General features: G+C 37.7%; 1 protein-coding gene across 16 annotated transcripts in view; it reads right to left on the bottom strand.

The window, feature by feature from the left end:
- Dg (Dystroglycan) overlaps positions 1 to 25,946 on the bottom strand; it is a 512,976-nt gene that overhangs the window by 87,417 nt on the left and 399,613 nt on the right. The window contains exon 1 of one of the 16 annotated variants that reach the window (XM_073955146.1): positions 3,838 to 3,943. The exons of 13 other annotated variants lie outside the window; for them this stretch is intronic. The gene's annotated coding sequence lies outside the window, so the exon portion shown is untranslated. Of the gene's footprint in view, positions 1 to 2,972; positions 3,389 to 3,837; positions 3,944 to 25,946 lie in introns of those variants that run through there. 2 more of the 16 variants (XM_073955138.1, XM_073955154.1) reach the window with 2 other exon arrangements.

Below are 25,946 nucleotides of genomic sequence, written 5' to 3' on the forward strand. Positions count from 1 at the left end.
AAATACAATTGGTTTCTTTATGACAATAACAGCGATTGGACACCTGAATTTTCCGAAAATGAAAAATTGACCATACCCTGACACCGCAGCGTGATAAAAGACAAAAAAAGAAGACATGCGTCTCGGTGTTTTTTCCTTTATTTATAAACTCATAAATTCTATCTGTAAATATAAAAAATACTAGTGTATAACGCCATGATATCCAAACGTTCCCTCTGCAATTCTCTACTAATCCCATTTTCCTTCCATAAATTACTCAATAAAATTGAATTGGAAAATTTAAGCCGTGATTCTGAACTTTGTGAATTAGGAAACAAACGAAAATGTCCTCAGCATTCCATGTAAACAAAAAACAAACAAACAGACAATTTTGTCGAGGTCTTAGCATCGTACGCCACTGCCAAACTTCTAAATATGATATCAACTAAACTTCCGAAATGGAAGGCATTACAATTCATGTATGTATTGAGAAAATGACTCCTAGACAAGATAAAGACTTGATAAAGAAGATTTCATATATACAAATTTGTAAAAATGATTGTATAAATATAAGTTATCAAAATCAGCCTTTGTCATCTAGCCATTTCACATTCAAATATGCCTGATGAGCTGACTTAAACCACCAGCGAAACGATCGTAGCATATTGGTTGGGTGTATGGTACTTCGCTATAATTAATTTTTCAATAGAAACTCCTTAGGCCATGTTAGCTCGATTAATTCAATTAATTAATTGAAAAATTAAATGTTAAGAATTTTCTATGGTTTTCCGATTGTATTACCTTTCTTTTGGTCTTACCGAAGTGATATCACTGTATTACATAACATTAACTGTAGTTGTGGTTTTTTTGATAAATGATACATCCAAAAATATATGCGATTATATATATATCTATTGTTTTGAACACATATTAATTCTGATATATTGTCAAAAAAGTTCTGAAAGCAAGGGGAAGTTGGCCAAAAATTCTTACGTCATTTTAATTAAAAAAAATAGTAATGAAAATTATTTTATCAGTAATATAAGTCTAAAATATGGTTAACATCATTGCTAAATAAAAAATTTTCGCTAACATGAACTTTCAAAATTTTGGTCAGGTGGGCACCCCCCGAAATGAAATCCTGGCTACGTCCCTGTGTCGCACTCAGTTTGTAATTATTTTATGACCACTAGAATAACTAGTTATTCTGTGCCCACTAGAAGTTAAAAAGTAAGGTGAAAAAAATTATATTTTTAGACAGTTGATATAGAGAATTTGTTTTTAATTTCATCACACATCTTACTTTTATTTTACTTTATTTTATTTCGCTGTCTGCCCGAATTGAACCCACGAACCTTCTGATTTCTAGCCAAAGACACTACACACTATGCCACGCACACGAATATTAAGGGTTGCTTAAGAACTTAAATGTGCAGTGCACCACGAACTGTTAATATACCCTCCACCATAGGATGGGGGTATATTAAGTTTGTCACTACGTTTGTAACTACTCGAAATAATCATTGTAGACCCCACAAACTATATATATTCTTGATCAGCGTGCAATTCTACATCGATATAGACATGTCCGTCCGTCTGTCCGTCTGTCGAAATCAATCTAGCGTCCGAACGGATTGACGTAGGTGGATGAAATTTTGGGAAAATCTATTATATGTGCGTAGGACTTTTGGTATTGAAAGCGGGCTATGTAGGTCCACGCTTTCGTATAGCTCCCAAACAAAATGACGCGTGACGCGTCGTCGTTTTAAGGAATTTTTAAGATATTTGTCCCATTTTACCACCGAATTAGTTGTAATTTGGTATTTTGTATCTCCAGAGGCTAAAAAACATTCCTACCAAAGTTGGTTTATATACATAGGTCCACGTTTTGGTATTACCCCCATATAACGCCCATATAAAGTACGCGTCATTTTAATATATTTTGAATGTATTCGTCCCATTTGACAACAGAATCGGTTGTAACTTTGTATTTTGCATTTCCAGAGGCTAAGAAACATTTCGACCATAAAATGTTTATATAGGTCCACGTTTTGATATAGCCCCCATAGGACGATATCTCCCGATTTTCGGTATTTTGAAGGTTTTGGCCTCATTATCACACCGAGATGGCTGAAATTTGGTATTTAGTCTTCGTTGGGGATATAAAACTCCCCCCCCCCAGAAATTTGTAGGTATAGGTCCGCGCCATCATATAGCCCCCATAGAACGGTAACTTCCGATTTTCGGTATTTTGAATGTTGTGGCCACATTAATCCACCGAAATGGCTGAAATTTGTGGTGGAGGGTATAAAAAGTTCGGCCCGACCGAACTTAACGCTTTTTCCACTTGTTCAGTCGTCATCATGGTTCGTACCTTTGTCTCTTTAAGTTTTATTTTATTTGGTTTCCCAATTTTCAAATGACTAAACATTTTCAGTATTTTTTGTACTTTTCTATAATTTTTTACGATTGCATGTGACATAAAATTTTTCCTTTGCCTTTATTAGGAGCTTTGTTCTGGTGTCCTCCGAAGTCTGATTGCCCATTTTCATTTGCTGCAAACTTTCTTTCGGTTCTGACTATATTTCAACTTTGCAGTCTAGACATCCTAATAGGAACTTCTCCTTAACACGAGCATACTATTTGTCATTAGCAATTTTTTGTGTATTCCACCGAAAATCCTTGAAATCCCCAAAGATAACTCCGCAGCAAAATACAGACCACGAAAAAAGACCAGCATTGCAGTAAAAAATCTCAAAAATAATCCACTTTACATGACAATGCACAGGAAGTAAAATATGACAACGACAGCAGTCTAGGCACAAAATTCTAGCGGCAGGAAGCACCAACAGAGAAAATGTTTTTTTTTTTTTCTTAACGTATTTCAAGGTCTCCTCAGACCGGATCACTTAAGTAGATTCTTATTATTACTATCATTATTATTTGTAGCTAAGAAATTATTATTATGTCGTTTTTTTGAAGTGTTTTATTACTTGGGCGGGCAGGCAGGCAACAAACACCTAATAAGCCACTTAATGCAGAGGTTAAAAAGGGCTGAATATTTCCTTTATTACATATTTATTTTTTAAGCAACAACCAAAAACAAATTTCGTGTATGTTTTAGTTGTTGTTGTGGATTGGTTTTTATTTATTTTTTATTTTTTATTTTTTTTTTTTGTTACTTGTTTCCCAATTTTCGTGTACATATTTTTTATTTTGGTATGATGTTTCACATTCAATCGTTCGTTCGTTCACATAGCTCGAGTTTAGAGATAAACAAACACAAAATTCAGTCAAAAAGGTCAATATTGCATGTTTTCACAAAATTATTTCATTTCGAAGACAACAACGATGAATACAACGGCGGTACGACTGATGACTATTCTTTGGATGGATGGGAGAACAAGTCAGCAGCCGCCGAAATTACAACATCGCCAACGAAATGACAAAACATTTCCGCACAGCCCCCACCAGCCCCAGCAGAGCAACAACCATACATTTTTAGTCATGCACTCTTACAGATTACGTAGAGAGATGGAGAATGATGGGGAAACAAGGCCGTAAGCAAAAGAAGAAGAAGAAGTAGTAAATAATAACAATAGAAATAAACGTGGTGGCTGAAACACAGTCAGTCTTTGTCGTCATAAATTGTTAAAGAAATTCCAAATTCCAGCCGCACCTGGTCCGTCGTCCATCAGAGCCACAGCAAGAAGCCTACACTGAAATTAAATTGCAACAGCAACAACATCGAGAAGTGTGTACCGAGAGAATGAGAGTTAACAACAATTTACTATACTACCAAACGAATAAACGACGAACAACGTGTAAACGAATAAAAAAGAAAAACAAAACACATACCGCGTGAGTTTGCAGTGCCGCGCGCCGCCAACTTTTGTATCTGTGAAAATTTGTTTGCTCTCAACTGGAAGATTGTCTTCGCACAACTAAATTCAACAGCAGACTCATTTGCCGGGCCATAGCCAGCCCATCGAATCGAACCAAACCTATCCTATATCTGTTGCAATGGGTGTGTGAGCGTGGTGTTTGTTTGCTTGTGCAAATGAGTGTATCAGTTTTTAAATGTGACGTTACGGCAGGCGGCGGCAGTCTCTTGCCAAAATACTCTGTTGGTTGTAGGTGTGTATGTGTACATTAGTGTTGGAAATTTGCTACCATATGGTACGAATTTTTGTACAATTAGTACAATAAATGTTTCAGGGAGTTATTTTCTATTGAAAATTTAAGGAGACACCGATAATGTTGTCGGAATATTTCAAAGGTGAATTCGACACTGTCGACACTGACTGATGTAGCCTCCAAAATCTACTCCAGAAAAGGTAATACAACTCATCAGGGAAATATGTACAAATATCTGAAGCCGTCTACACCCTTATCAGGCTAGCTGACTCTCTCTCTACTTATTTCGTGTGACAAATCGTTATTAAAATAATGGGTTAGTAAGATATTTTTAAATCGCCTAAATTGGCAATTTTAGTTAAATTTCTACGATCTTTCATGTCATATGGCTTCCAAAATGCAGACTCTCTCGTTTGATGAAACATTAAATGAATTGGAACTTTTGGAAAATTATGTGTTCCCATAATAATAATATAATAATAATTGTTCCACAAACATCCCATAAGGGACAAGGGAGACTTCTCTCATATCAATGAGTGCACCCCGATTCATATTAGCTCAATGATATGGGACCTACAGTTTATCGCCGAGTCCGAACGGCGTGTCTAAGACACCACTTTTGTAGAAAAGTTTTACATGGCTAATATACTCAGGAAATGTCGCCAACATTACTGAGGGGTATTTTGCCACCGTTGAAAAGTGTTTTGATGTCGCTTGGCCGGGGAATCGAACCCACGACCTTATGCGTGCAAGGCGGGTGTGCATACCATTGCACAACGGTGGCACCCATGTGTTCCCATATATAGTTTAAATACCGTCTGCGGAAACTGTCCAACAAGACGGAGATGTTGATTCTGATAAATCTGATGTTGAAGTGCTTGGAGATCCAGAGATTGCCGTATTATGAGAACGGAAGCAGAAAATCGTATGGATGTTGATGTAACCTAATATGCAGAAAATAATGAGCCACAATCCAAAAAGCGCTAGGTCATACAACGAAACTTGGAAAAAAAACTGTACCAACATTTACCATACCAAGGGCAAAGACATCCGAGATTCAGTCTTTTTGATACAGAAGACAATAGCTTTGTTCCTTTACTTTTTTAATGGTAAAAGTGGTAAAAGAGAAAACTGTCAAAATTGCTCTCTCATGAATATTTTTACCAGAAAAGTAAAGGAACGAAAAAATGGTAGATCTGGTAGCAATTTCAAAAAGAAACATAACAATTCAATTTCTTCTTTTATTTCACAGTTTTTAATTTTGTTCTGTCAGCGTTCGCCTTTTTCTTCTGTTTTTCGTTCATTTTTTCTTCATTGTGAAATAGTCGTCAAACAAATATAGAAAAATCAGTTGCACCATTTTTTACCTGCAGAAATTTGTCTGGTAGCCTGTGGTAGAAGAGAAAGGCATTTATTTGTGCTCTCTCTCCTCTCTCACTCACTCAAATTGCTGCCAGTTTTACCACTTTTTGGGGTTAAGGAACGCTTTGCAGGTTAACAAGTAAAAAAGTATCAGTCGGCTTTGCCGACAAATATATACCCTCAGCCTGTATATATTGAAACAATTTTTTCCCAAAAAACGTATATATGTGTTTAGGGGTTTTTATAAATTTTGGGAATTTGAACCGACAAAAATGTTCCTTAGGATTAGGGATCAAAAGTTTTGCGGAGGAGATACTAAAAGGAATGGATCTACATTGACCATTATGGAAGTGGATCTTCAGCCACTACATATGGTGCCATATGGGGTTTTTACACACTTCGGGATGTTTACTCAAGAAGTATGGACTTGCCCCTGAAAAAAACGTTTACCATCGTAATTGAGGCAGCGAATGCAAGTTGCTTCAACAAAAATCAAAGTGATTTGATAGCAGGTCTTAAAGTTAACTTATCCGAAATTTTGTGTGGGAGGTACCGGGTGGATTGGATAAATATAGTCCATATTTAAACCTGATCTATATCTAGTAGATATATTAGGATGTGTAAAGAATGGACCAATTCGGCCACTCCCTTTAAGAGTTACCGTATGAACAAATTTTCCGAACATTTTTGAACTTTTGTGGGGGAGGTACATGAAGGAGTGGACTGATATGGCTTATCTTCAAACTTAGACTATGTTTGGACGAAATATTACTAAGGCCAAATTTTGGACCGAATCGGCAGATCCGTTCTAGAGTTATTTTGCGCTCCAACCACCTCACACGGTGTCATAGGGGTTTTTTACAACTTTCAGGCTATTTTCTCAGGAAGTATGGACTTGCCCCTAATGAAACTTGTACCGTCGTATGGAGGGCATTGAATACAAGTTGCTATAACAAAAATCGCAGTGATTCGAGAGATGGCCCTAAACTAAACTTTTCCGAAATGTTGTGTGGGAGGTACTCGAAGGAGTGGGCCGATTGAGGCCATATTGGAACCTAATCTTCCTCATGTAAAATGTTTACGATATACAAAGTATGAACCAAATCGGTTACTCCCTTCAAGAGTTATCGTGCGGACAATTTTTCCGAACATTTTTGAACTTTTGTGGGGAAGGTACCTGAAGGAGTGGACCGATATGGCCCATCTTCGAACTTAAATCAAATCTGGACAAAATATTTCGATAACCAAAATTTGAACCGAATCATTGATTCATTCGAGAGTTATCGTGCGCACCAGCCAGCCAGACAGACAGACAGACGGACGGACATTGCTAGATCGACTCAAAATTGTCTAAAACGTATATCGTACAAACATACTTGGGGTCTAAAACCATTATTTCGATGAGGCACATTTTTGGTCGTACCAAAGTGTAAATAACCTCTTTAGCCTAAAGGCTGAGGTTATAAAAATGGTAACAAATGGTAACATCAGGTAAGTAAAGGAACACAGCTAATATGTTTCCTTATAAGGTATGCTACCTCAAATATGGCCAGTACATTCTTCAATTGTTTGCATCATTAGTGGAAAAGAGGAGCAGAGATTCGTCGGGGGTTCCGATCTTGCAGATGACTGGTTCACAGACCACTGCGGGATCGTCCTCTGAAGATCCGCATCCGGTTGTTAAGATGACGGTGGAACGTCGGTCGAACAATCTCTCGACCTCTTCCTTAAAGGTGGCCGATCATCGGACGGTGAAGAGGGTTCAACCTGGGAAGGCTTGTCAAGTCAACCAATGCGGAGGGAGCCAACAAGATCCGCTAACATGATCGCCCCAGATGACCTCTTCGTGGCGATCATTGACAGATCGGATACGGACGGCATGATGAATGACTACCACTGGCTACTGGTGGAACGTCTCCTAAGGAAGATTATAACCTCAGACGAAGTAGATGCCAGGAAGACCGGCTTTGGCAGGGTAGCTATCCATGGGGGTGTTAAATTCCTCAATTGCCAAGATGAGAAATAAAAAGGACTTCCTCATCCAAACGATTGATGGTTCTGGTACGCTATGGGACGGTTGTAGGCTAGCCGCGGTTCCTGTTGACGAGATACCTCGTAGCCACAGCATACGTACCACCCCCGGACGTAGACGTAGCGAAAATACTGAAGATGATTCGTAAACAAAACTGGGGTCTTCTAACTGACAGCTGGCAACTGCTTAATTCCTTCAAGGATGGAGGAGGGATGAAATTCACGATGGATAGCGCGAGCGCAAACTTGATCAGGGACTTCCGGTTACGCATCCCGCAGTCGCAATAAAAAGGTTCGTCAGGATGGTCTTCGTGTGGTGCAGATTAATCTGCGTCACCTCACAGAAACTGAAATTGATCTCGCTTTGGTTCAGGAACCCTATCTATACAAAAATAGGGTTTCGGGACTAAGAGCACAATGGGGAGAAGTGATGGTGATACGACTTTAGTGAGGCTAGAAAAAGATACCGGAAGGGCTTTGGTGCTAAACTTGGTCTACATCCCTTGTGTTCATGCTTGGCACGGCGGTGCCGAAGTTTTTCGGCAATTTACACTGGCGTACGACACGAATCTCCAGAAAGAGCGTAACAAAGAGAACAAATGTTTTGATTTGTTGTTGTTCAGCAGCTTGTTTGACCTACCAATTTACTAATAATAATAATTGTTCCACAAACATCCCAGACGGGACAAGGGTGCATCCCCAGCCAGGCAACATCAAAATTTTCAACGGTGGCAAAATACCCCTCAGTAATGTTGACGACATTTCCTGAGTATTTCAGCCGTGTAAAACTTCTCTATTAAGTGGTCTCGTAAGACACGCCGTTCGGACTCCGCGATAAACATATAATTGAGCTAATATGAATCGGGGGCACTCATTAATATGAGAGAAGTCTCCCTTGACCAATTTACTAATACATTTGCAATACAGTAGAACTTCGATAATTCGTACCTCGATAATTCGTAATCTTCGATAATTCGTAACAAACTGCCGGTCCCTTGAAAAAATCGCGATATTTCGTAAAAATTACACGCATTTTGGTCCCCTCGATAATTCGTAATTTTTTCACCTCAAAACATTTTCTAATTTCATTAAAATTTTTTAATTTTGTTGTTAACTTCTTTTTATTACAAATGTTTACGCACCAAATGCACAGCATCAATAATTCTGGCGAAATTACACAATCACTAAGCGCAGTCAATGACTTTTACCGTTAGTTTTTTTGATGATGTTTTGTCATAAATATCCCGATGTAGAAAAGGGAAACTGGTTTGGACAATGCCGAGAGTCTAATATGCCAGTTTCAGGTCCATTATTAATGGAAAAGACCCAATTTTTCGCCAAAAATGTGTATAATTTTAAAGCAAGTAACGGCTGGCTTGATAACGTAAAAAAAAGAAACAACATCACGTATAAAAAAATTTGTGGAGAAAATGCTGCCGTCGACGAAAATGTTAGCTTAGAATGGAAATAAAAACTTAAGGATCTCATAAAAAATTATTATGCCAAGGAAATTTTTAACACACATGAGACTGGACTATTTTATAAATGCTTACCAGATGCTTAAAGATCATAAGAACTTTCCCAGTAGAGTGCCGGTACAATAAAAAAGCTTGGATGACAACTGAAATATTTAACGAATGGCTTCAAATGTTGGTTGTTATTACAACCTCATATCACAGGCTTTTTCATGTTTAATTTCATTTATTTTAGTTTTTAAATCAAGTGTACTTATTTAAGCTATATGAATAACAGTTTTTGTTTTGTTTCTGAATTTTTATATAAGTTTCTCAATAAATGAAAAAACCTCGATAATTCGTATTATTTTATTTTAACCTCGTTAATTCGTAATCTCGATAAATCGTAATCCTCGATAATTCATAAAAATTGGCTGGTCCCTTGAATTACGAATTATCGAAGTTCTACTGTAATTGCATTTTCTACAATACATTCCCTTTTTAGTCGTTCTCTTCTTGGTCACCTATGGTCTACATGCCATATACGGCACCCGACCCACGCCGAATCCGTTGTAAAATCTTGGATCCAAATCCAGATTTCCTACAGTGCGAAGATATGCTTTCTTCTACGATTCTTTGGGGATGGATGATTTTTTTTATGGAATCACCTTATACGTAAGAAGTTACCTAATCTAAAAAATGAGGTTGTATATGTCGTATCGATCGGTCAGGGGGGCACAGGTTATCGTTAACCGATCATCATAAATTTTTGTAGAAATCGTTTTTAGCCACAACAATGAACTGGTAAAGTTTTTTCGTCGATTGGACCATAAAGTAGACCTATATAGCATTTTTGTGAAAAATGACCTTTGGTCCCATACAAATTACTATGAAAGATCGTTCTGGTGACACGGGTTAACGTTAACTGATCACCATAAAATTTCATATATAGGGTTTTTGGGTCAAATGAAAAAAAAAAAATAGGGGAAAGGCGTTTCAAAAACAATTTTGTCGTTTTTTTTTGGCCGTTCTGTTATAGCCACCGATGTAAGTTAAGTAGACATTCGAAGTACTTTGGTAGCATTCCTTCCATCTCTGATGAATATGTACCTGCGTTGGTCAGTATTAAAACGTGTGCGTGTGTTGCGGCTTGATGGTTCGTTCGTTCGTACGTTTTATCCTTTCATACAAACACTGCAACAACAACGTAACCAATACATATACAACTTTTTTTGGAAGATACACATACATAAATGGGAACTGTAGGTACTTTTCACAGGATTATTATTTGCAGAATTTGAATAAGGGGCACAGTGTTCAAGGCTGCGAACAAATTAAATTATAGTACTTTTTTTAAATAGTTTCCAAAAATGACATGGGAAATATCAAAGGTGTCGCGTAATTAAAATGAAGCACTAATTTTGAAAACCGGGTCGTTTATGGCCTCCTCTCGAATCGAGTTAACCCAATATTTAGTATTTGGTACTCTGTTCACAACGATATATGTATGAATAAATTCCTGTATAGACGACCAGAGTGGAGTCTGTATAGACAACCGGAAGTTAGTCGTTAGTGCCGACCAGAAAGGACTCTATATAGAAGACCAGAAGGGAGTCTTAAAAGACGATGAGAAGTCAGTCTGCATAGACGATCAGAATGAAGTCTGTACACACCACCAGAACGGAGTCTATACAGACGACTAGAACGAAGTCTTTACAGATCACCTGAAGGGAGCCTTCATACAGAACCAAAGTCTTTATAGCGCGCCACAATTATTTTTGATATACCACAAGGAGGCAGTCTGCATAGACGGCTAGAAGGGAGTTTGTGTATACAGAAGAGACGAATAAAATGTCAGAAGCCACCATACACATCGTAGTCGTGCAAAAAAAAGAAAAAAAAAACAAATAAGTTCGAAAAAATGTCTTAAACGGGCCATTAGGGGCGCGCACGCTTCCCCTGGCTGCATGGTGCTGAAGAGGTGGTCAACAATAGATAGGTGGACGGACGATGATTTAAATTTTACTTGACCCAATTATTAAGTTGTCATGGATGTTTCATGCCGCATATATTCCGCTTCTATCCGTACATAGGCGTAGGATTTTCAAATATTAGCTGGACTCATTAATATCGCCCCACCCCCTGCGAAGAAATGGTTTCTTACGGCTGTTCCGTAGGTATAGACCATCCATATAAACCACCAGAAGGCAGTCTGCTATACTAAAAGGGAGTTTGAATATATGCATGTATGTAGGCTCATAGGGAAGCCCCCTATAGCGACCCACAATGATTCTCTATAGACAACCAGATGGGAATCTTTATGACTCCAGATGCCGACAACCAGAAACTTAAGAGTGTCTTGATTAATGAAAGGATAATATATCTGATCGAGATCTTGATAGAAGAGCTTGAGAGAATCTTGATAATTGTGAATGGGAGTCCACACTTACCGAGCTATGGGTCTTGACTTTTCGAAAATTTCTTACATTAACACTCTTATATTGCTTAGGGGCATATGTAGTTATTGTTATCCTGATTATAACGATTTATACTATAAATCCATACATTTTTATAGTTTTCCGGGGAAAGTCCATACTTCCGGAGATGTGTGTTTTATTGTTATAATATCGATTTATGCTGCCTTATTATATTTTAATTGCTCTTAGTTAAAAACGTTTGAAGGAATTTCTCATGTCTGCTTTTTGTTTACGTTCTATATAAATTTATTTCAAAGTGGTATTCAAAACTCCATATGTGAAACACTGTGCCGTAAACTTTTTGCCATCATTATCAACACCAGCGCATTTAACCTAACAAAACTGTCAATGTCTGTCTCTCTGTAGATAATTTCTCTACAGGAGAGTTTGGTGTTTGATGCAGTCAGTCAGTCAGTCTTTCAACGGCAACGTCACCATAACCGTGGACGTTGTAATTCGACTAAATGTTGTAACTAGCCAACCAACCAACAATCAGACAGAACAACAGCTGATTGTAAATCATTTAATGGCATGTGTAAAATACATACTGGTGTAATTGACACTGGTGGCTGTTGGGTGAGAGAGTGGGATTAGTTAACAAACTGCTGGTGGCAGACAATCCTAAATTGGCTGGAGGGAGAAGGAAAATTAAACAAATCTCATGCTAAATCTTTAATAGCCAGCAAAAAACAACTACATAACTGAAACTTAAAATTGCGTGTGGCCGAATCATTTGATTTCAGATCAAATCTCGTTTGTCGGTTTTTGCTTGTTCTACGGTTTATGGCTGTTGTTTAGCAGCACATGCGACTATTTGTAGAGCAAAAAATAAAATCGACCAAAAAATTCCTTTGCTCTAAGTAGCGAAAAATAAGTAAAAGAAAAAATAATACCAAAAGAGAGAAGAGAAAAACAAATCTTGTAAACAATGCCTCCTCGCACCGTGTAGTGGAAATAAAATCAATGCAAATGCAAGTCAAGAATCCATTTTTCAACTAGGAACGATTATTTTCTGATTTGCTTGCATGCAAAAATACCAGAGCACATTGCACACAAAGCGATGAAGTAGAAAAAAACTAACGAAGTCATTGTCACTTTAATGTTAATCGAACGTTAATTGTGAATGCCAGGTCAGTGTCTATATGGGATATTTCAAAAAAAGAAAAGAAAAGAAGATTGTTGTTTCTTCTGTTTTTAATTTACAGAAGAAGGCTTTCTTTATAGATGAGTCTTTATAGAGGATGACGCCTTTTTCAGCAATAAAACGGAGTTTTTATAGACGACCACAAGAAGATTTATTAAGAAACTCAAGGAGTCTTTATAGAGGACCAGAAGGAGTCGTTATAGTGTACTAAAAAGAGTCTTCATAAGCGACCAAAAGGTGTTTATATAGATGACAGCAAGGAGTGCTTATAGACGATCTAAAGGGAGTTTTTATAAACGATCAGAAGGGAGTCTTTATAGACGAACAGAAGGGAGTCTTTATAGACGAACAGGAGGGAGTCTTTATAGACGAACAGGAGGGAGTCTTTATAGACGATAAGAAGGGTGTCTGTATACAGGACCAGAAGAGGGAGTCTTTATAGACGACCAGAAGAGAGTCTATATAGACGAACTGAAGGGAGTCTTTGTAGACGACCAGAAGAGAGTCTATATAGACGAACCGAAGGGAGTCTTTGTAGACGAACAGGAGGAAGTCGTTATAGATGAACTGAAGTTACACTTTATAGACGAACAGGAGGGAGTCTTTGTAGACGATAAGAATGGAGTCTGTACACACGACCAGAAGAGAGCCTATATAGACGAACCGAAGGGAGTCTTTATAGACGACCAGAAGAGAGTCTATATAGACGAACCGAAGGGAGTCTTTGTAGACGAACAGGAGGAAGTCGTTATAGATGAACTGAAGTTACACTTTATAGACGAACAGGAGGGAGTCTTTGTAGACGATAAGAATGGAGTCTGTACACACGACCAGAAGAGAGCCTATATAGACGAACCGAAGGGTGTCTTTATAGACGACGAGAAGAGAGTCTATATAGACGAACCGAAGGGAGTCTTTATAGACGAACAGGAGAGAGTCTTTATAGATGAACAGAAGGTCTTTATAGACGAACAGAAGGGAGTCTTTATAGACGAACCGAAGGGAGTCTTTATAGACGAACACGAGGGAGTCTTTATAGACGAACGGAAGGGAGTCTTTATAGACGAACAGGATGGAGTCTTTATAGGTGAACAGAAGGTAGTCTTTATAGATGAACAGAACTTTATAGACGAACAGGAGGGATTCTTTATAGACGACAAGAAAGGAGTCCTTTTTGACGAAGGGAATATTTATGGACGAACAGAAGGGAGTCTTTAAAGATGAACAGAAATGAGTCTTTATAGACGAACAGAAGGGAGTCTTTATGAACGAACAGAAGGGAGTCTTTGTAGACGAACAGAAGGGAGTCTTTGTGAAGGATCACAAGGAGTCTTTACAGACGACTATAAAAGAGTCCATTTAGACGACAAGAAGGGAGTCTTTATAGACGAGCAGAAGTGAGTCCTCATAGACGACAAGAAAGGAGTCCTTATAGACGACCACAAGGGAGTCTTTATGGAGGACTACAGTAAGTCTTTATAGACGACCAGAAGAGAGTCTTTGTAGAGACCACAAGGGAGTCTTAATAGACGAAAAGGCAGTCTTTATAGGCGGCCAAAAGGGAGCCTGAATAGAGGATCGGAAAGACCACAGAAAGGGATTATTATAGATGACCATAGTAAGTATTTATACACGACCAGAAGAATCTGTATAGACGACCAGAAGAAAGTCTGTACAGACTATAAGAAGGGAGTCAATATAGACGAAGAAGAAGAGATCTTAAAAACTTATTTCATAGAAAAATACCTCTTCCACAGATAGCAGACCTCCTAAAGGGGTTTTCTATAGATAAAAGATCTCCTAAAGGGGTCTTTAATAGATATAAGCCGTCTTCTGTAAATAAAGGGTTTTTAAACGGATCTTCTATTTATAGAAAAGGTGCTAAAGGTGTCTTTTGTAGATAAGTGACCTTATAAAGGGGTCTTTTATAGATAGAAGACCCAATAAAGGGGTCTTCTATGGATAGTAGACTTCCAAAAGGGGTCTTGGATAGAAGACCTCCTAAAGGTGTCTTCAATACATAGAAGACCTCCTAAAGTTGTTTTCAAAAGATACAACACCACGTCCTATAGGGATATTCTGTAAATAGAAGAGGTCCTAAAGGGATCTTTTATAGATAAATGACCTCATAAAGGGGCCTTTATATATAGAAGACCCAAGAAAGGGGTCTTCTATGGATGGTAGACATCTTAAAAAGGATCTTGAATAGATAGAAGACCTTCTAAAGGGGTCTTCAAAAAGATAGAAGACCTCCTAAAGTGGTTTTCAAAAGATATAACACCTCCTATAGAGGTCTTCAGCAAATCGAAGGCCTCCTAAACGGGTCTTCTACATATAGAGGAGGTCCTAAAGGGGTCTTTTATAAATAGAAGACCTGTTGATAGTACACCTTTTAAAAAGGTCTTGAATAAATAGAAGACCTTCTATAGGAGTCTTCTGTAAATAGAAGACCTCCAAAAGGTGCCTTGAATAGATAGAAGAGGCCCTAAAGGGGTATTCTGTAGATAAAAGACCTCCTAGAGGACTCTTCTATAGGTAATAGACCTCCTAAAGGGGACTTTAATAGATAGAAGCTTCAACAGATACAACATCTCCTAAAGTAGTCTTCTGTAAATAGAAGGCCTCCAAAAAGAGTCTTCTGTAGATAGAAGTGGTCTTTTATAAATAGAAAACTTTCGAAAGGGGTATTTTATGGATAGGACTTTTTAGGAATTATTCTACAGGTAGAAGACCTCCGACAGTTGTCTTTAATAGCATCCTAAAGCCCTTAAAGGTCTTCTTTAGATAGAAGACCACCTAAAGATCTTCCATAGATTGAAGACATCATGAAGATCCTCTATTGAAGGTATTCTAAAAGCCTTCTATTGAGACCACGCGTACCCTTGTCTAACAGGGGGTTACTAGTCAGTAACTCAGATACGAGACCCAACCAGAGGTCAATTTTCTGATACCGCAGGTAGAGTGAAGAATTTGATAATCCACACCATCACAGATCTTTTACGATAATGTCGGGGACACTTTCACACAAGTATAGGTTGCTGTGCGCCAGCTCCCGAGTTGAAGAGGGGAACAGAGCAGTGAGAAAGCTACCACCTGTTTTTGAACTGCACTTTTGGGAAAATTTGAAAGTGCTTGTGGGATTTATGGGCCGGGTAGAACGAAACCAATCTACATTTGTCTGGAAGAAATATAACGCTGTGCAAAGTATGGGCTTCATCTGTTACTCCCTTCGTTAACCATTGTACCAAAGAATTTTACCTAATAGATTCATGTTCGAGGCCCAGATGTTCAAAGTCTGGACCAAGATAGAACGAAACCAATCTACATTTGTCTGGAAGAAATATAACGCTGTGCAAAGTATGGGCTTCATCTGTTACTCCCTTCGTTAACCATTGTACCAAAGAATTTTACCTATTAGATTCATGTTCGAGGCCCAGATGTTCAAAGTCTGGACCAAATCGGTTGATCCGTTGGGGAGTTGTATTGCGTACTGCCAGTCAGACAGACGTACAGGGCAAAATCGACTTTAAACTTTCTAATCAAGCATACTTGGGGTCCAAAACCATTATTTTAAAACCTTGTTAACCTAAAGGCCGAGGGCTGACGGCAGAAAAAGGACCAAGTTAAGACCGAGAATTTCCCATGGTGAAATCAATGTATACATCGTCACCAATACCGAGCTAGATCAGCCTAACACTCGAAGTCTGGCGGTTACAACCTTAGGCGGCAGGGTGCTATTACCCAGATTTTAAAAGTCATGTTCGCTCTTGTTCATCTACTTCGTCATTTGCATTGTTCCTGTTCATGGTAATTGTGTCTAAATTCGAAACCGTTATCTCAATAGAGTCCGATATGATGTTAGGTTTTGCGGTCCCATAGTTTTCTATGCAAGCAGAAAGTGCCGCATTCAAGTGTTGACGCAGAATCCTTATGAGAAACTTTGTTCAGAGCCAGACCCGTATAAACCAGGAAAAATCTGGACCTTCACCTTTGTTCTGATCCGACATAATGTTCTGAAACCCTGCCGGCATCAACTGAATGATTAATGAGAAATATGTATAAACAACAAAAAACATTGTTCCACAACATCCCATACGGGACAAGGGAGACTTCTCTCATATCAATGAGTGCACCCCGATTCATATTTAGCTCAATGATATGGGACCTACTGTTTATCGCCGAGTCCGAACGGCGTGTCTTAAGACACCACTTGTGGAGAAGTTTTTCAAAGCTGAAATACTCAGGAAATGTCGCCAACATTACTGAGGGGTATTTTGCCACCGTTGAAAAATGTTTGATGTTGCTTGGCAGGGGAATCGAACCCCCGACCTTCTGCGTGCAAGGCGGGCGTGCATACCATTGCACCACGGTGGCACCCGTATTTTATTAACATAAAATATATAGTATCCAATTTGACAGAAACTTTACACCAGAGAAATGCGTAAGTAGCTGATTTTGACACTCCTAAGCCACATGCTAAAAAACAAGTGCGTGTGCGGCTTGCTACTCTAAAAAATAAATGCAAGTGTTGCTTGCCATTCTCAAAATATGTACGAGTGCGGCTAGCCACTTAAAAAATAAGTTATTTAAAAATGGATATTTTTAGACACTTGGGTATGCTTTGCCAAGTAGTTTTGAATACGCAATAACATTTTCTGTTTTACTTTGTTGCTCATCGCACATCAAGTGTTGTTTTCAACCCTTGTAATTCAACCGATGGTCTCATGCTCTCCGAGAGTATGAGAGCAAAGATCATTTTCTAACAATGATGTTCAAAACGTTAGAAGAATATGCAAAAGCACACATAACATTCCAAGCAAATAAAAAACGTACGCAAACGAAACAACAACAAATAAAATATTTGTTTTTTGTTGTGTTGTGTGTGCTTCCACTTGATAAGCTACTTGGCAAAATATCTACGATTGTGATTTTTGTATACAGTGCAAAATACGATGGACACTTGTTTTACTTATTACGCACAAGCAACGGTCTTGATGCGTCATAAGTATTTTTTGTGGTGGTGGAAAAAATACTGAGTGCAAGAAAATACATGCAGTAAAAAGCAAAAGGCCCAAAAAACTTGTGTGTGATCAAATGGCTTACGGGGGCAAGTAACTTATTGATGATCTCTGCTTTACACATCGCTAAATTTCTTCCAAAACGTCCATAAAATTCTAACTAAATTCTACCTCCCTCACAAAAGTTTACAATTTTTGCTAAAGTGCCAGTTTAAGGGCTGTTCAAGGATTGTTTTGAAAATTTCATCGAAGATAGTCGTTTTGATTCTGATTACATGGCCATAATTGTTTCGATTTTTTTTTAATTTTTAATGGCGCATAGTAGTCCTTGCCCCTTGTCTGGAATGGATGTCCCTGCCAAATAATTTTCTCTTTTTTCAATTCTATTATTATGCCTTCTCCTCAAACAGTCTTCACGTTCCCAAATGTTTGTACAATTTTGTTTACTTGTTTTTGTTTTTACTGCTTTCAATCAATGTTTCTTACGATATCTACACTAAACGCAAAAAATTCGGCCGGTATTTACACAACAAACGGCTACAAAAAATAGACTTGCGTATTAGTTTGAGCTTTTTAAGGGTTTGTTGTTGTCAGTCACAAGGACGAGATGATGTGGGACGCGGAATTTTCATCCCCTTTGATTATGTGACTCTCTCTGTGTGTGGCGAGCCTTGTGGTATCACCAGACACAGGAGTCGTGTAAACAATAAAATTTCGCTTTAATGTCAGTTAAAGTTATTTTTACTTTTATAAATAGCGAATCGAAAAATTAACTTGCCATTTTGAAATGGTCGTAATCATTTAGTTGATACGATAAATATCCCATATAAAATATATATGTATTACGAATTGGCAACTACGTAGATTTGAAGAAAACTGACCCTGTTGTAGAAATTAATGTGTCAAGATATGTATGTGAAGAATTCCTAAGAATTTTATTCGTGAACTTTTATGAATATGCCTTGACGAAATTTAGCAACTACAATTCAATGAGAGCTTATCATTCTTGTTTTCAGTTTTTATCTTAGAAGGAAAAAGAATGTTGAAATTGTTCATACGATTAGATTAGAAAACATAGAACCATTAGATTGTTGCTAGTCTTTTAAATGTGAAATTTCTTATTCTCCACTTTTTGAAACAGTTAAAGAATTTTCTTTGAATTTCTTAGTCATATTAATTACACCGTGCAATAATTTAGAATAATGGACTGGATGGGAAATTACTTTGACGTAATTGTAGGAGCACTAAAAACCGTCCCTTTAGTTTTTTTCGCCATAAATCCGTCAAAAATTTGTATAAAACAAAGTCTCTCGCTTAAATACAAGCTTCTTATATGTATAATAATCCCACAAAAAACATATGACGATCGGATCATCCATTTTCGACCTACAGTGGGCACGGATTCAAAAATGCCATTTCGTGAAAACCCCGTTTAAAACATCGATGTTACTTACATACAAATCACAATGAATTTTCTCTTTCTAACGCTCATATCTCAGCTAATTTTTGTCTTACCGACTGGAATTTGTAACATATTCTATTCTACCTGAGCCAATAAAAAAATTCTCCGTTTTAGTAAAATTTGTTAGTGGCCATAACCCCTTAAAACCGCAAGCCCTATTGAAATGGGACTAAGAAAAATGTTGTAGAGAATTTTCACTGCTACAACATTTTCTCTAATCCTATTTCGATAGGACTTTCGGTATCCTTGCAAAATCCCGAAAACCTAGAATCCCCAAAAATGTTCTTTTTAATATTGTAGTTTCAGAATCCGCAAAAACTTCACAGCTATAAGCGCTTTCCATTTGAAGACAGTTAAGGGGCACCGTGAATGACATTTATAAGAAGGCTATATAGTCAGTGCATTGTCCCAATCTGAACTTCCATATCTCAAAAATGGTAAGACATAGGAAAAAGTCATAAAGTCCAATCTTGTAGAGATTTCTCACAGCTACAGCATTTTCTCTCTACCCATTTCGATAGGACTTGCGGTTTCCATAGAAAATCCTGAAAACCTAAAAAAATCGCCGAAGTGATTTTTAAATAAATCGCGGTCAAGGGTCACATTTTTAGGGTGTTAAAGGTTTTCAGGATTTCGCTTTAAACCTCAAGCCCTACTGAAATGGGGCTAAGGAAAATGCTGTAGAGAATTTTTACAGCTACAACATTTTCTCTTATCCCATTTCAATAGGTCTTGCGGTTGTCATCCTGAAAGCCACAAAAAATCTCTATAAATGGGACCTTTGACCGCGATTTATTTAAATACACCCCCCACCCCATGGCGATTTTTTAATTTTTCTCATTTAGTAACATTGTAGTTTCAGAATCTGCAAAAACTTCCCACGTGTAAGCTTCTTTCATTTAAAGTTAGACCAGGCCAGGCACCTTGAATATTTATGATAGTTTTGAAATTTGATTTAAAGATTCTTTTAAATTACCTGTGCATCTATTGATATTAAGAACAGATCATATCAGACCAAACCGTTATGGTAGAGCACCCATACTAAGGTAAACGCCACATTTTCCCAACAAATTTCGCAGAATGTTGGACCCTAATTTATTGCTAACGGAAATATTGCAACTCCCCAGATTGTAAACCGTCTTTGTGATTTTTATCAAGATCAGAGAATCTGCATCAGGAAAGTTCAGACTCGTTTTAGGGAAAGGGTAGCTTACGTCCATATTAAGGCCAATATTACTGCCATGCAGGAAATGCAACTATGGATTGGGAAAGGCGCCATAGCAAAACCAAAAGGTGACTCACTTTATTATAGCTGCCAAGCATAAGTTTGGCTGCGGATTTGTAGTTGGTCGGAGGTTAAAACATCTGGTCTCCATCCTCACCTCATTGAACGCAGGACTTGCTGCAATACGAATAAAAGCAAAATTCTTCAACATCAGCTTTATTTGCGCTCATGCTCCCACTGAAGACAAGGGCAAACAGACCAAAGATATATTTTACGATCGAAACTTAGCAGAAGCACACACGACCGTTCTTCTGCCCATGACATTAAACTTATTCCAGGCGATTTTAATGCCGAAATTGGAAGGGAGAATATGTGTGGCCCAACAGTCGGAAAATGGAATGAGGTTGATAGATGATGAATGAGATTGATAGACCTCGGAGCGACAAAAAAACATGGTAGTTAGCAGTACCAGTTTTAAGAATCTCGATTTTCATAAGGGCACCCGGCTGTCTCCAGAACAAAAAAAAAAAAAAAAAAACAAGAAATCAAATTGATCTCGTGGTTGTCATAGAGGGAAGACACTCATCGAGCATATTGGATGTACGATCGTTCCAAGGAGAAAATATAGACTTGTTGCAGCAAAGGTACATACCCGATTAAACGTAGCAAATAGATTACTAACATACACAATACGGAAGTAGGACATAACTAAGTAAGCTGCAATCACAACAGATAGCCACAGCATATTCCACTCAACTGGCCCAAATGCTTAAACAAACCACTCCTCGTCCCGGTAACTTATCAGCACAGTGGCAAATTATTGCCCACTTCATGCAAACAACCGCTAAATCCATAGTTGGATACCAGAGATCTCCACCAAGGAAAACCCATGATATGACCAGGAATGTCGTGCTGCTACTGAAGAGAAAAATTCGGCATATGGGGCTACTCTACAATAAACAGCAACACGTAGCGCACGATAGAGGTGTTGGGAGAAAAGGAGAGAGGTGAAACGTCTTTTCCGCAGGAAAAAGAGAGAAGTGGAAAAGTTCGAGCCTGAAAAAATTGTGATGAACAGGAGCCAGAATGAAGTCTAAAAATTCTACCAAAGAGTGTAACATCAAACTGATGGCATTGGAATATTCACATGCTCTTGTAGAAATCAGCAAAGTGATCTGTTAAAAGGTGATCTGAAACAGATACAGCGTGATCAGAAAGATCAAACTTCAAACTGTTGATATCCAATACTAGCGAAGGCGACGAAGATACCACAGATCCAACCCCAGAAGGTGGTATTAAATATATACCACCCGAGCAAGATGAGGTAAAGAAAATAATAAATCGGCTGAAGACTAATAAGGCGGCAGAAGCCGAAGGATTATCAGCCGAGCTGTTCAAAACCGGAGGTGACACGTTGATTATCATCATCTGGCAGGAAGAACGCGTACCCGACGATTGGAACCTGAGCATCCTGTGTTCCGTCCACAAAAAGGAGATAAGACTGTGTGCTCTAACCAAAGGGGCATAAGCCTAGTGTCAGGCATATTGATTGAACGACTTAAGCCTATGGTCAATGAAATAATTGGGCAAATAACAATGCGGCATTAGACCTGCCAAATCAACTATTGACCAGAAATTTATCTTGCGACATATCCTCGAAAATACCCAAGAGATGCAGAACGACAGTTACGACACTTACTTAGGTTGTACTTGCGGTCTCTCTTACGATGGTTCAGTTTTTTTTTTTGGGCAAGTCCATACTTTCTGAATTATGTCGTTAAAGCTCTAAATAAACCTAACGGCACCAACTCAAATGACAGGTGAGCATAAAAACTTAAAAATTAAGTTTCCGATTTGGCCGAAACTTTGCACATCGTAAAATTTTCTTCAAACGTAAATCATGTTCTGAGATGGATTATATTGGAGTACATCTTTGGGTACCTCCCTCACCAAAACTTAACATTTGTAAGGCCAGTTCGAGCATGCTTTGGAAATAATTGCCGAAAGTACTTCTTGTGGCCCTGTTTACAACGATATTATGTTCTTCGTGGAAAAGTCCATGCTTCCTGGCTTTCAAAAGCCCTAAAAAAAATCCACGGCGACCAACTAAAGTGCCTAATGGACACGCTAACTATCGCAGGGAGTGATTCAACTCCTGCAATATGTCACATCGTAATATTTCTTTCACAAGTCCATGATTCCTGGCAAAATTGTCCAAAAGCCCTAAAAAACCGTAATATTGTAATATTTCTTTCACATCGTAATATTCTTTTCGCACTTCTGTCACTTCCCAAACAAAATTTTAAACATTTTCACAAATGTGCAGTTCAGGGACACTGATGGCATTGTTTTGAAATTTGTACAGCAGTTGGTCTTCGCGGCTCATATTGCGACATTATAATTTGTATCGTGGTTAATTCCAGCAACCTTTCGAAGCACACTTTCTTTCAGAAAGGGTCTATAGAAGCACCCTTGCTTTCAGAAAGGGTCTATAGAAGCACCCTTGCTTTCAGAAAGGGTCTATAGAAGCACCCTTGCTTTCAGAAAGGGTCTATAGAAGCACCCTTGCTTTCAGAAAGGGTCTATAGAAGCACCCTTGCTTTCAGAAAGGGTCTATAGAAGCACCCTTTTTTTTAAGAAAGAGTTTATAGTAGGGCCCTTTATTTTAGAAAGGGTGTATATGAGCACCCTTTATTTCAGAAAGGGACTATAGAAGCACCCTATAGAAGGACCCTTCATTTTAGAAAGGGTCTATAGAAGCATTCTTTCTTTCAAAAAGGGTCTATAGAAGCACCCTTTCTTTGAGAAAGGGTCTATAGAAGCACCCTTTCATTGAGAAAGGGTCTATAGAAGCACCTTTTCTTTCAGTAAAGGTCTACACAAGCACCTTTTTTCAGAAAGGGTCTATAGAAGCAACCTTTCTTTCAGAAAGGGTCTATAGAAGCACCCTTTCTTTCAGAAAGGGTCTATAGAAGCACCCTTTCTTTCAGAAAGATCTATAGAAGCACCCTTTCTTTCAGAAAGGTTTTATAGAAGCACCCTTTCTTTCAGAAAGGTTTTATAGAAGCACCCCATCTTTCAGAAAGGGTCTATCTTTATTTCGTATAGTTCTTGAAGTACTTATTAACTGTTTTTTTTCTTCTTTTTTTCGTCATGTCCCAGGCTGTCGGCAAAGCAGACTGATACTTTTTATACCCTCAGTCCTTAGGCTAACGAGGGTATATACACTTTGATACGACCAAAAATGTGCCTTATGGAAGTAATGGTATGTTTGGACGAAATTCGTTTCAGACAATTTGGAGTCGATTTAGCCATGTCCGTTCGTCTCGCTGGCTGGAGCGCATGATAACTCTTGAACGGATCAACTGATTGGACCCAAAATTTGGCCTTTGTAATATTTTGTCCAAACTTAGTTTAAGTTCGAAAATGGATTATATGGGTTCACCCCTTCAGGTACCTTCCCCACAAAATTCAAAAATGTTCGGAAAAATTGTGCACACGATAACTTTTGAAAGAAATAACCGATTTGGTCCATACTTGGCACATCGTGAACTTTCTAGCAGACATAGATGAGATTTCAATATGGACTCTATTGGCCCACTCCTTCGGGTAGCTCTCACAAAAAATTTTGGAAAAATTCAGTTTAGGACCTGCTCTCGAATCGCTTTGATTTTTGTTGTAACAACTTGTATTCGCTGTCCCCATTACGACGATACAAGTTTTATAGGGGGCAAGTCCATACTTTCTGAAATAATAGCCCAAAATGTGTAAAAAACCACAGTAGCACAATGTGTAGTGGTTGGATCAACCGGTTCGGTCCAAAATATGGTCATTGTAATATTTGTTCCGAAATTAGTTTAAGTTCGAAAATGAACCATGTCGGACCACACCTTTAGGTACCTCCATCTCAAAAATTTTCACTAAAATGGTGCGCATGATAATTGTCGAAGGCAGCAACCGATTTGGTTGCAGAGTAATATTTCTAAGAGACACATATCAGGTTAAAATATGGACTATATTTGTGAACTCCTTCGTAGACCTCCCATACACAAATTTCGAAAAAGTGCAGGTTAGTACCTCCTCTTGAATCGTTTTGATTTTTCTTGCAACCGGTTGCACTCAAGGTCCCTATTACGATGGTACAAGTTTTTTCAGTGGCAAGTACTTCTTGAGAAAGTGATCCCAAAAACTGTAAAAAAAAACTTACGGCCAGCATATGTAGTGGCTGGTGCGCACGACAACTCCCGAACTGAATACTGCTTTGGTCGAGCTGAATACTGCTTTGAAATTTGAAGATGGTGATTATGGGTCCATTCCTTCCGGTACCTCGCCCACAAAAGTTCGAAATTATTCGCTAAAATGGTAAGCGCAATATCTCATAAACTGAGCAACCGATTTGGTTCAAACTTTGGATCTCGAAATATTTTGTCCAAACTTAGTTTATGTTCCACCCACACAAATGATTAACAATTGTGCGGTTAAGGGTCTGTGCGAGAATCCTGGGCATGTTTCCTGATATAATGGAGAATCGAGAGGAATGAATCCCAAAATAAGACATACTTCCAAAATGCAATATGTCGGTCCACCTTTAGGCAGCTCACCCGCAACATTTTTGAGATTTTATACTAATCCATATCTTTGTCGGCAAGTTCATATGACCAAAATTCTAAAGACCTCCTAATTACATACGATTTTTTGGGAAATAGGTGTTTTAATTCACACAGGCTGAGGGTATAACTCTGTCGGCAAAGGCGACTTTTTTAATTGTTGCAAATTTTAATTATAACCATATTTATAGATGATATATTAACCTTTCAGATCTTGATCAATTATACTTTGTATAATAATAAAACAGATCCAATACATTGTATTCAAGTGAATAGTATACATAACCCTTGATCAGATCAGTTTAAAAATTAGCAGTGCTATTCTGTAACAACTTAATTGCAGAATTGCCAACAGAGAAAACAATCTTAACTTAATGAATAATTAAAAAAAAAATAATTTCTTCTTATATAAAATATAAAATTATAGCTCACTCAGGCAAATTGATTGCAATTTTGAATCTAATTAATTCATGTAAGAAAATATTGAAAATATTATATATATGTATTTAACACTTTTTTATAAACTTCTGGTTATAGACAACACAACAACAGCAACTTTCACTTTCATTTTTCCACAATAATAAAAAATATTTGAATTAACTAAATACTAATAATTATATTTTAAAAGAATATTTTTGTGTACGTATTTTTAATCAACATTTTGATTTTAGGAGTTATTGAAATTAAAATTATTTTTGTTAAAAAACAACTTATTTTTTTGCCACATTTCGTTCAAATTTTTTTATTTTTGTTTATTTTTCCACAATATGTTTCTTTAAAATAACAACTTATTTTTGTAATATGAATTGCAAACTCAAATCCAATAAGAATTCATTTGTCAAATAATCAACAATATTTTTTTGTTTTATGTTTCTTTTCACCAATTTATCAATCATTGAAAATATTATTTTATTATAATTTTTTATTTTTGCACATAAATTTTGTTTGGTTTGCATTTTTTCAATGCCCCTTCTTTTTACAACACTTTGTCACTTTTATCACCACATTCCTGTAGAAAATTCTTAAACAACAAATTAAAGCACAAAATAT

The sequence above is a fragment of the Musca autumnalis genome, unplaced genomic scaffold, assembly GCF_047663935.1.
Source record: "Musca autumnalis isolate F117 unplaced genomic scaffold, ASM4766393v1 scaffold_5, whole genome shotgun sequence".
NCBI classification, from domain to species: Eukaryota; Metazoa; Arthropoda; class Insecta; order Diptera; family Muscidae; genus Musca; species Musca autumnalis.